Source organism: Oryzias latipes, chromosome 3, assembly GCF_053564925.1.
Source record: "Oryzias latipes strain Hd-rR chromosome 3, Olatipes_Hd-rR_3.1".
NCBI lineage: Eukaryota > Metazoa > Chordata > Actinopteri > Beloniformes > Adrianichthyidae > Oryzias > Oryzias latipes.
The window spans coordinates 12,000,926-12,013,309 of record NC_136239.1 but is presented as its reverse complement, the minus strand read 5'-3'; the positions used below and the strand labels follow the sequence as shown (position 1 = coordinate 12,013,309).

Below are 12,384 nucleotides of genomic sequence, written 5' to 3'. Positions count from 1 at the left end.
CCGGCCGGGGAAACCGCCGATGGCCTCAGCGGAGACCCCGACCCGTCAACCCCCCCTGCCCCGTACCAATAGTGCCCCCCCCCCCTCCCCCAGAATGCCCCCCCACAGGACAGGGCCGACAAGACCCCCACCCCACCCCACCCCCAGACCCCGCAGCCGAAGCGGATGACACCCAGAGCGACCGGGGGCCCCAAGAGGGTTGTCCCGTCCCGCCCCAGAGCCAGGGAAGGGCCGATCCCAGCCCCAGGTGTAGACGGGAAGCCTATCCAGCGCCGCTGGGCCCCCCCCCGAGCAGCGCCCCCCGCCAACCCCCCCCAGCACAGGCAAAGGGACCACCCCCCCAAGCCAAGCCAGACCACCACCCCACCCCCCCACCACGCACCCCCACACCCAAGCCCAGAGGACCACGCAGCGCCCCAGGCCGCCCCACCCAGGCGCCGGACCCGACCCCCCGACCAACGGAGCCCCCACCACCCCCGGCCAGGCACCGGAGGCCCCGACCCCCACCCCGGCCCACGGCAGAAGGGCAAGGAGCAGCGACGACCATGCCCCCCCCACCCCCTAAGTCACGGAGTTAGCTATGGGAGACCAGAGAGACCGAATTCTTTCAAAGTTACTTGAACTTTGGGCTGACATTTTTTCCAAGCTGATATGATCAAGCAGCAGATTTCTGTGTTGACTTATATTTATATTTTTTTTGCTTTTCCAATTTATTAAAATAGTTTTTTTAGCAATGCAAAGAGTTATGAAAATGATAGAGCCTAATCCTCCTTCTACATCGATGGCACTCATGTCACCAAGCACACAAAGTGACGGTGAAGCTGTGATTGAAACCTTAAGCCAGACTGATAGATCGGCACATACCTGCTGCCAGAGAGCCTGGACAGGCGTGCAGAACCATAGTGCATGCATGTAATTGTCGGGTAGATTACTGTCACAGTGCTGACAAATGTCTGAGTTACTGAGACCCATCTTGAACATCCTCTGTCCAGTGTAGTAAATTCTGTGAAGAGTTTTGAAATGGATTAGCTGCAGATTTGGATTTTTTGTCATTTTAAAGGTGTTTAGACAAAGTTCTGACCAAAAACTTTCATCTGTGCTGATGCTCAAATCCGCATCCCATTTTGTTGTCGGAAGTGAAATATTGTTATCTAAATTACATAAAAGTTTGTATATTTTGGAGAGAGTTTTATTCATTGAGAAATTGATCAGAGTGGTAACTACATCTGGTAGCTTTAAATCGTTGTCTCTGTATTTAAACTTTTTAGTAATAATTGATTTAAGTTGCTGATATTCCAAGAAGTTATATATTCCATGTTTGTCTTGAAGTTCCTGGGGAGTTATGAATCTTCTATCAATAATTATGTGCTCTAGTTGTTTTATGCCCCCTGCTTGCCAAGCTGGGAAGTGGATAATTTTTTTGTTTATGAGGATGTCTGGGTTGTTCCAGATGGGTGTCATTTTGCACGGTTGAATTGATGATTTTGATATTTTGAGAAATTCCCACCAGGCTGTTAAAGTGGCATTTATATTAATACTTTTGAAACAATCCTGTTTTTTAACTATTTGACTAATAAATGGAAGATCTGACAGGTTGATCTTTCCACATAACGCCTGTTCCAAGTCTAACCATGAGTTGGTTTCTGGATTATTTTTTAACCATTTTAAGATGTATTGTAATCTATTTGCAAGAAAGTAATTGTGGAAGTTAGGTAATTCTAATCCTCCACAGCTTTTTGCAGATTTTAAAGTTTTTAGACTAATTCTTGCAGGTTTATTGTTCCATAGAAAGCTTGATATGGATGAGTCTAATGTTTTGAACCATTTTAATGGCGGTTGTGTGGGAATCATTGAGAAGAGATAATTAACTTTGGGTAAGATTTTCATTTTAACCGTGGCTACCTTGCCCATAAGGGACAAAGGCAGGTTGGTCCAGCGTGTTAGATCGTCCTGTATGTTTTTCAGTAATGGGGTGTAGTTTAGCAGCACCAGTTCTGATATTTTGGGGGAAAAATAAATACCTAGATATTTTATATTGCCTGATTTAACTGGTATTGTGAGTCCTTGCTCCGCATTACTGTTCAGTGGTAATAAAACAGATTTATTCCAATTAATGGAATAGTCTGATATAGAAGAGAATTCATTAATGATTGTTGCCGTTTCATTTACAGAATGTATATTACTTAAAAACAGTAATATGTCATCTGCATAGAGACTAATTTTATGATGGCTGTGTTTGGTTTTAATTCCTTTAATACTCTCATTCTGTCTTATTGCTGCAGCTAGAGGCTCGATAAATATTGCAAAAAGAGAGGGGGAGAGTGGGCAACCCTGTCTAGTTCCTCTTCCAAGAAAAAACCTGTTGGAAGTCTGTTTATTAGTTCTAACTGATGCATTGGGGTTGTGATATAATATTTTGATCCAATTGATGAATGATTCTCCAAACCCAAACTTATGGAGGGCAGCAATGAGGAACTTCCAATTTACTCTATCAAAGGCTTTTTCAGCATCCAGTGATAGTATAGTCATTTCCTGGTTTTTGATGGTGGCAAAGTCTATTATGTTAACGAGTCTGCGGACATTGTCATCCGAGTGTCTGCCTTTGATGAATCCAGTTTGATCAAAGTCAATTATGTGAGGAGTGACTTTTTCTATTCTCTGTGCTAGTGCTTTGCAGATAATTTTTACATCTGCATTAATTAAAGAAATGGGGCGATAGCTTGAAGGACTCGTGGGGTCTTTGTCTGGTTTTAGAAGAAGGATAATGTTGGCAGAGTTCATGTTAGGTGGTAGAGATTGGCTTTCATATATAAATTTTACCGTTTTATAAAACGTTGGTGCCAGTTGTTCCCAGAATTCCTTATAAAACTCTGCAGGAAAGCCGTCAGGCCCTGGTGCTTTACCATTAGGCATAAGTAACAGAGCTTCATGAAGCTCAGACAACGAGAGCGGAGAGTCTAAATTTGTGATTTGATCTTCGTTTAACTTGGGCAGGTTTATATTGTTGAGAAATGAGTTGATGCTTTGTTCTGATGGATTGATCTGTGGAGTGTATAAGTTTTGATAAAAGTCTTTAAACGCATTATTAATTTTTACCGGGTCATGGGTGACATTCCCTGTTTGGTCCATAATCGAAGTGATTGTTGATTTTTCTTTATTAATTTTAAGCTGATTAGCTAGAAATTTGCCAGATTTATTTGAGTTTTCATATCTTTCCAGTCGAAGCCTTTGTATCTGGAATTGTGTTTGTTTATTGATGATGTCATTTAACTGCAGCTTTAAATTTTTCAGGTCCCCCAGTATGTGTTCCTGTGCAGAATCAGCATAAGCAGTCTCCAGGGTTTTGATTTTATTTTCTAATTCTAATAAATCTGCTTTCTCCTTGCGTTTTTTATGCGTTGAATAAGAGATGATTTTCCCTCTCATGACTGCTTTTGCTGCTTCCCAAAGAATACTTGGTGATATTTCAGAAGTATCGTTGAATTCTAAGAAGGTTGCCCACTCTTTTTTAAAGAATTCAATAAATTCCTGGTCTTTTAACAGAGACGTATTAAACCTCCAGGTTGAACCCGAGGGTCTGGGTACTTCCCTTGAAATAGTAACAGAAACTGGTGCATGGTCACTGATAATAATTGGATGAATGTTGGAACTTTTAATTTCTTTCAAAAGGGAGTTACTGACTAATAAATAATCTAAACCAGATTGTGAATGGTGAACTGGAGAAAAAAAGGTGAACCCCTTAGTGTTTGGATGACATGAGCGCCAAGCGTCGCAGAGACCCAGATCATTCATGTACTGCTTTAGAATACTTGCAGACTGCCATGTACGCTGGTTTGCTGCTGTGCTGAGTCTGTCAAGTTCAGGGTCCAAAACAAGGTTGACGTCTCCTCCTATAATGATTGTGGAGTCAGAGTGAACTGAGAGTGAGGTGAAGAATCTGTGAAAGAAGGAAGAGTCGTCAACATTAGGACCATAGATGCTGGCTATGCAAAAGTCCTTGTTCTGAATGGATATATTAATGATTACAAATCTGCCTTCTGGGTCAGTAACTGTATCCTTATGAGTAAATGTAACATTTTTATTAATCAAAACTGCAACCCCTCTTTGTTTGGAGTTGAAACTGGCAGAATACATAGCTGGATACTGGGAACAGCACAGGAGATGACCAGCTGATAATGATAAATGGGTCTCCTGCAGCAGAGCTATATCTGCTTTAAGATCATTCAGGTGATTTAACACTTTCAATCTCTTTGGCCCAGAACCAAGTCCGTGCACATTCCAGCTAACGATGTTAAGACTGTTCATAGCTGTTCTAACCGGGAGAGTGCAAGGCTAAATAGTGCGTGTGCCCGTCCGTGTGCGCGTGCCCGCTGTGCGTACCTGCTACACTGACAAGCGCTATGGGTGAACGTGTCTTGGCTATGAGCTGCATGTTATGTGCGTCCTGTGTGAGCCTAAGTGAGGTTTTTGCAGTTTATCAACGTGTGTGTGCGGGATCGCGTGTGCATGCTCTTATGCGCGCTAGTATGCGCGCGCGCCCGTTCCGTGCATAAATAAATACTCACCGTGGTTGCGTTGACTTTACCTGATTCACATATGAGGACATGGGAAGGGGGGGGGACAAGAGAAAAGAGAGAGGGAAAGAGAAAGAACAAAAAACAAAAACAACGAAACAACAACAGAAACATGAATGTGAGAGAAAGAAAAAACACTTTTCCTGAGAGGTGTGGATTATTGATGATCCGATTATTTCCTAGTTAAATAAGTTTGCGGGTTTCTTCTGGGCAGCGCAGATGTCAGTGCGCCTCTGAAAGCCTTCAGCACAGCCAGGGTGTTACCTCTGGGTCCCGGAACAGCTTGCCATTCACAAAAAGTTTATCAACGGCAACCACCGCACGGGCTCCAGCAGACAGGTGCTTCCTCCTCAGCGGGAAGAGGATTTTCCGCCGACGGAGGATCTCGCCTGGAAACTGATCATTCACGCTGTAATGTGTGTCTTTCAGCTCTCGCCCTCTGCTTTTTACCTGCATCTTTTGTTTATAATGTTCAAATTTAGCAACAATAGGACGGGGACGCTGATTGTCCGGCCTTTTTCCTCCGAGCCGGTGAACCCTGTGGAAGGAGATCTTCTGGACCTCTTCCTTGGGGAGCTTCAGGTGGACCTCTATAAAGGACTTAACAATGTTCTCTGGGACTTCCCCTGCCTCTTCTGGAATCCCTGCGAACACTAGATTGTCCCTCATGCTCCTCGCCTGAAGATCCAGGAGGGTTTCCTTGATGGATCGGTTTTCCTCAGAGAGACGGGCGGTGTCGTGGCCCAAGGTCTTCACGGTCTCTCTGAGGGCCTGGTTCTCCGCTGCGAGCTCCTGCACCTGCTGTTGGCTGAACTCCAGAGACTCTCGCAGACCTTGGAATTCCTTATGGAGGATCTCCAGCAGATTTAAACGGCAATCAAGGCTGGAGAGCCTTTTATCAATTGAATCCAGGATATCACTCATGTTGCTGCCTGGGGAGGAGGCAGCCCCCGGGGAGTCTTCGGGACGGTTGCGTTTGGTGGACGGAGTGGCGGTGTTGGATTTCTTCATGAGGCAGGTATTGAAACACTCGTCGATGTAATTCTCCAGATCCTCCAGGTCCTCCAGGTCATCCAGGCTGGCAAATGCTTGACAAACTTTTTTAGATTTTTATTTTTTAAACTTTCTGGATTATTTAAATATGGCGGTGTAATTAAATAAATCAAAAATGTTTGTTCACAACTTACGCGCCGCCAAGTAAACTCACCACACTCCTCTCGTCGGCTCTCGCGATACTACAGCATCACGTGCTCCCCAGCATCCGTGCTCCCCAGCATGGCTTAATATTAGAAGAAACTTCAAGCACACTTATATTCTGCTGCACAACAGTGTCTTTTCTGTTCAGAGGCAAATTTCTTAATGTTTATAACTGCAGTAACCCTTGTGCTATCCTAGGCACTTTAACATTGGAAGTTGGGTCATCTAGACCCACTAGACAGTGCGCTGAACCTTTTTTCTTCAATGATTTGTGATCTTCAATGGTGTCCATGGATTACATGAAATCTTTCCACCTTTATCCACCTTTGTCATGGTAGGGAGAACACGTCAAAGTAAGGGTGGGGTCATCTAAGATAGCACCAGGGTTAAATAAATAGATTCTTCACCAATGCTGACATGTTTATATTTCTTATTAAAGTAGAAAAAGGATGAAGGCACACCAAAGTCATAATGATAGAAAATATCATGTTTGACTTTTTGGCATTTTAAATTGAGGTAAATTTGCTTAGTTTATCTGACACAGGGGAGATTTTATTTTGAAAGGAGCTGGTGTTGCTGTCAAAAATGAAATGGAATTGGGACATATAGAAAAACCACATAGAAAAATAAAATGTTAAAACATGAGCTGGAAAACCATCTACTACGGCTGGTTTCAAGCAAGTTTTCAGAGATTACTGGCAAGAAATTTAAAGATAAAATGAAACTCAAAATTGCCTTCTCTTGGTATTTCTTTATTCAAATCACTGTGAGTCAGGAGCAGACACAAAAAAAGCAGTTTTAAAAAGGTTGTATTTATGATGTAGAAACTACAATGGGCGGGGCACCAGCTCCCTGCTCCGCTGCATTCTGATGCATCCACTTGCAGACAAATAGATCCATGTATGTCTTTATTTTCCTCGTCCGAGCTGGCATCTGGATCAAAACTGTACGGCTGGATGGCTCTAACGTTGCTTGTCATTTTTGTTGCATCACTAATGTTTGGTTGGGGTTGACAGGGGCTGTAAGCTAGCAGAAGTATAAACAGAGAGCTCTCAGGAAAGGTGGGAGGAAGGGGAAGGAGTTGCTCTGTGTTGACGGTTCCGCCGACAACTCAGAGGCGAATTTCTAATGAAGTCTTGCCGCTCTGCAGAAACTAGAATTCGACACAGGTTTCTTGATTTGGGCGAAAATCATCGATGTTGGGAGTGGGACTTGTCTTCGTGGATGTCTTTGTAAGTACTCTGGCAGTGAAGTATTGGCTTTTCATTGGGTCAGAGACATAAATGCCTCCACCACCTCCTTTGAACCATCTGTCTTCCCTCTGCAGAACATGCTGACCCCAGAGGACTCTCGTCCTTGAGAAGCAGGTGAACATACTGACCCAAGCATGTCTCCTCTGTACTGAGCCGTGTGTTCTTTTAGTTTCCCATATGCAGCGGGCATTTCTGTGGAATACATCAACAACTTGTTTCAGACAATGTGCAACATTTTGAAGCCATTTGTGCACAGATAAAAGTTTTACAAGAATACTCTTTATGTAGTTTTTTGTCAAAGTTCACTCACTAACAAAGAAAGTGGCAAATAGTTTGGTGTGTCTTTTGTAAGAATATAGCATCTGAAAAATTTCAATCTTAAGCGGAGTCACATCATTAGGAACACACACACACTAAACACCAGATTGCGACAACTTTGTAGAAATATAAATGAAATAACTCAGTAAGGGTGGCATTATGTAAATTTGCTTCTTCCCACTCCTTTTCAAGATATAAATCAAACTCTACTTAACTTTAGTTCATCTTCACTATATTTAATTAATCTAATGTGACCTAAGTGTGTACCGTATGCAATACTGCAAAAGTTGTGATTACACTGTTAAGGGGATGTTCTTACCATTTCATCACTTTTTCTTTGTTTTCTAATCCATGCATTAATTTATTCCTGAAATGAGTTTGATATATCTGTGGGATTTCTTGTTGTATTTTTTTACAATAATGCTTGAAATAAAATAAAAACAATAAATCAAATCAAAAACTCCAAAACATGACCTACGTTTGTCCCTTTTTTTAACCCAACTTGGTTAAAAAGGGACTCACTTTGCTGGGTTACTGTCACTCAGGGAAAAAAGCTGAAGAAAAATTCAGGAAAATCCTAAATTGGGTTAAAATGAAACTACTATATCCCTCAAACTTTTTATTGCTTCAAAAATATATACCAACATGAGAAACCCAAGGATTGTCTGTGAAAACCTCACTATACACACTCACTGGCTACTTTATTCGGCACACGTGTCCAACTGCTCGTTAACGCAAAATTGTAATCAGCCAATCAGATGGCAGCAACTCATTGAGACATGTAGACATGGTCAAGATGGGCATCAGAATGAGGAAAAAAAGGGGATTGAAGTGACTTTGAATGTGGGATGGTTGTTGGTGCCAGACGGGCCTGAGTATTTGAGAAACTGCGGAACTGCTGAGATTTTCACCCACAAAAATATGTAGTGTTTACAGAGAATGGTCCGAAAAAAAGAAGAGAAAATATCCAGTGTTCTGTGGGGCAGAATTGTCAGAGGTCAGAGGAGAATGGACAGACTGGTTCCAACAATAACTCAAACAAGCACCAAAAGCACCATTAAGGTCTGCAGAAGAGCATCTCTGAACACACAACACGTCGATGGGGAACAGCAGCAGAAGACCACATTGGGTGCCACTCCTGTCAGCTAAGAACAAGAAACTGAGGCTATAATTCACAGACTCATCAAAACTGGACAGTAGAAGATTTGAAAAACTTTGACTGGTCTGATTAGTCTCCATTTCAGCTGCAAGATTTGGGTGGTAGGGTCAGAATTTGGCAACAACAACAACACAAAAGTCCATCCTGCCTTGTATCAACTGTGGTGTGGGGGATATTTTCTTAAAAATACTTTAGGCCCCTTAGTACTAATTGAGCATGGTTCCAAATCCACAGTCTACCTGAGTATTGTTGCTGACCATGTCCATCCCTTTCTGACCACAGCGTATCATCTTCTGATGACTACTTCCAGCCGGATAAGGCACCCTGTCATAAAGCTGGAATCATCTCAGACTGGTTTCTTGAACATGACAATAAGTTCACTGGACTCAAATGGCCTCCATGGTGACCAGATCTCCACCCAATAGAATACCTTTGGGATGTGGTGGAACAGAAGATTTTTTATCATAGATGTGCAGTCAAAAAATCTGCAGCACCTGTGTGATGCCATCATGTCAATATGAATCAAACTCTCTGAGGAATGTTTCCACTACCTCATTGAATCTACACCACCAAAGATTAAGGCAGTTCTGAGGGGCAAAACGGGCTCCAATCCGGCACTGGCAAGGTGTAACTAATAAAGTAAAAATACTGAGGCTTCTAATCCATGCCATTAAGATCTTTTATTGTGAAAGTAAAAGGCAAAAATGTTTCTAAATTAAGCTCGTGCAGATGCAGTGCCACAAAAATCCTGCAGGTTGCACCTTTAATGAATGAGAGCTTCTTAAAATCCAGATGTCTATTGTTTATTTGTGTGTCTATGTGTGTGAAGAGGAGCGCAGTATCGGAAGGTGCCCTGGGTTTGCATTTTGCTTGAGCAGGAAAAGCCGCAGCGCCAGCCAAGCATGTCGACTATGGGAGTTAAAAATAGCATCATCGGTCGGCCAAGTGCCGCTCCGTTACTACGCGTTTCAGCATTCTGCCCTGTGCTGGGGGGGAGTCTGCAGGACCGACCGCGGCAGCCCCTCCACCTTTTTTCTTTTTTAGTGCAGTTCCTCACACTGAGAGCCACTTGTGGTTCGGCTAAAAAGGAAAACCCAGCCTGAGTTATTTTGCAACACATTTATAGTAGAGAAAAAAACAACGTATGTGCAGAAAAATTGTGTTTTTCTTTCAGTTAACTCACCACTTCGCTCCCAGCTCCTAGAGCTCTTAAGAACAGGGACCGGTTGCTGTTTTCTGGGGGACATTACAGGTAAAAGAGGCTGAGGATGTGGGAGATTCTCCACCTGACGTCAATGCCTTGTGTGACTGACGCAACCCATGAGTGAGGAGGACTGTTTTCCGTGTCCATTTGTTTCGCTGTTGCACACAAAACATAGTTTATTCTTGTGATCTTTACAATAACCAAGTTGTTGAGTTTTTTGTTTTATTGTTGCCTCATTTCCATAATTTCAAAAAAAAAAAAAAAAACTGGAGTGGGTGTCTCCACGTTTACGCGTCGATAGCGCTTTCGGGAGTAGACTAATTCCTTCAGAAAATGGTCAAATCTGCAGACTTTGATCAATCCGAACGAAACCGTTTCTGTATATCATGATCGGCGTGATGCGGGGAGGGCGGGAGCTCGCGCGAGCTCACCAGCGCCGCACGCCCGAAATTCCTCCGAGGAGCTTTTCTTTTTTCATCACGCGCGCGCTAAAAATAGAAACGGGGTTGGATCGTGATCCAGAAATAGATAGGGGGCATCACTCCTATAAAAGGCACACCATTCAAGAGTAAGACTGAGAGGAGCAGAAAAACCGAAGCAGTTTTATACACAAAAAACAGCGATCCCCCCCCCCTCCCCTGTTTTGTGTTTCTTTTAGATGCAACTTGTGTTTCCAGGGAAGGTTCGGCTAAAACGGTGAGTAGCGTTGCCTTTGCTGTTGCTGCACCTTTTATGTCCCTTTAACGTTATTGTTGTTAGTGATCTTTAAAAAAAAGATGCTTGTTTTTGCAAAATGTCGGGCATCTGCAGGTGGTGAATTCTAGTGGGATGTGACTAGAAGAAAAAAAACCGCGGTGTCACGAGTGCACACAAGTGAGGATTTCTGCAGTCTGTGCAGCGTGTTTGGACGGATGTACGCTGCTCTGTGTGCGCGAGCTACAGAGGGAATCACCCTTAGTTGTGGTCACCGGGTGGATGGTGTGTTTTCTGTGTTTTAGTGGGTGAAATTGGACATTTCCTCCGAAACAGGGGCGCTTACGGACCCCGATGCTTTGCTTTAACACCGGGGCAGGGAGCTGTCCACCGTCTGTGGTGCTGAAGTGATGCAGGATTCTGCACGAAGCAGCCTCACAGTGCCACTGTGGGCACCTTGATGTTTTCACGGAAAAGGCAAATCTCCCTTATGCATATATATATATATATATATATATATATATATATATATATATATATATATATATATATATATATATATATATATATATATATATATATATATATATATAGTTGCTTATTTTTGCTTGTGAGCGCGATGAGCCTCGAGTCGTGACTGCTAAAAGTGAGTAAGACGCGTGCTGCGTCAGTGGAGTCTGGCTCCGGTGCGCTCTAGACAGATGGGGGGAATCGTGACCGGCAGGGGGACGCGGCCAAGACTGAGAGGCTAAACGGCCCAATGAAAGCGAGGCGAAGGTGGGGCCCTTCCAGCGACAGCTGCTAATGAAGAAAACTTTCTCTTTTTAATAAAGAAATCAGGTGCGCATCGACGCGTGCGTAAAATGCGCGCCCGGGAAAATCCGGATTTGCCTGTCAACGTGATTCATTTCGCTTTGGATGTGTTTTTTATTCGTTATTTTGTTGTTGTTTATAAGGCTAACAGTTTAATAATGTCCTCAGTGGAGACTCATGCAAATGCCAGGTGCGTTGGCCTCCTGCTTAAGTGCTCTTTTCCCCGGTGTAGCTATTGGTGGCTGACTCCTCGTCCCGACCAATCAGAGGACGAGCATTCCTCTGCTGCGCGTTAAAGTCTGGATCAGCAGGAAGATGCCGCCTCTCTCCACCGCCGCTCTTTTTAATAATACAGCTGCCTGTTGCTGCAAAGGTAAAAGCAGTGTAGTGGATGGCAGTTGTGCTGTTTAAAACTCCAACAGAAAAGAAGGGCGGCGTGTGCACATGGAAAAAGAAAAATGCACAAAAAGCACTTTGAGGATGACGAAGGTCGAGGACTGTGGGTCTGGGAGTGGATTTTTCTTTCTTTTTTTTTTTCAAGCAGCTGTCCGTCACGAATCTTTTTGCGGTCTGGGCTTGCTGTGCATTCATTAATCTGGGAAGCCCTTACCCCAAAAAGCATTCGTGGAGGACGTTCACGTCACTCGAGATTCACACCGAAGACTTGGCTCCGTGTTCCAAGAGTGAGATTCTGCAAAAGGGGGGCTGCATGCGCTCACGTGCAGCAGCCTGATGTTAGACCCCAACCACGCATGTGGAGATGAATTGGATGCATCCTAAGCTGCGATGCATGCATGGCGGAGAAGGAGGAAAGCACCAGAAGTCACACCTGACACGTGGACGCGTGCGCTCCCCAGCTGCCTGCAGAGCAACACAATCAGGCACCACGTTTTCCATCGAGCTCTGAAACAAAACAAATGTTTCAAGGGCTGCGGAAAATGTCTGTATTGATTAAGGGGTTATTTGGAACTACATCAGCTTACATCACCACGATCTTCTGCTTATAAAAATGCGGTTCTCTCCAATCAATGCACCTTTATGCCTAATTTTCACAGATTTTTAGTCATAAATGCCATAAAATGTCCTCAAATTCAAACTTTACTTCTTTCTTCTTCTGCTGCAACAGCTGTCATGTATAATATTGCTTGCTACAGAGAACTGGGTATGTTATGT

The 12,384-nt window shown here is 43.5% G+C and overlaps 1 long non-coding RNA gene across 1 annotated transcript; it reads right to left on the bottom strand.

Moving 5' to 3' along the window:
• Positions 1–6,502: 6,502 nt before the first annotated feature.
• Positions 6,503–10,107, bottom strand: LOC144991177 (uncharacterized). Its single transcript, XR_013655139.1, has 2 exons — positions 9,685–10,107; positions 6,503–7,216 (listed from the first exon to the last, which is right to left on the bottom strand). It is a non-coding gene; the product is annotated as an uncharacterized LOC144991177 (long non-coding RNA).
• Positions 10,108–12,384: the final 2,277 nt, after the last annotated feature.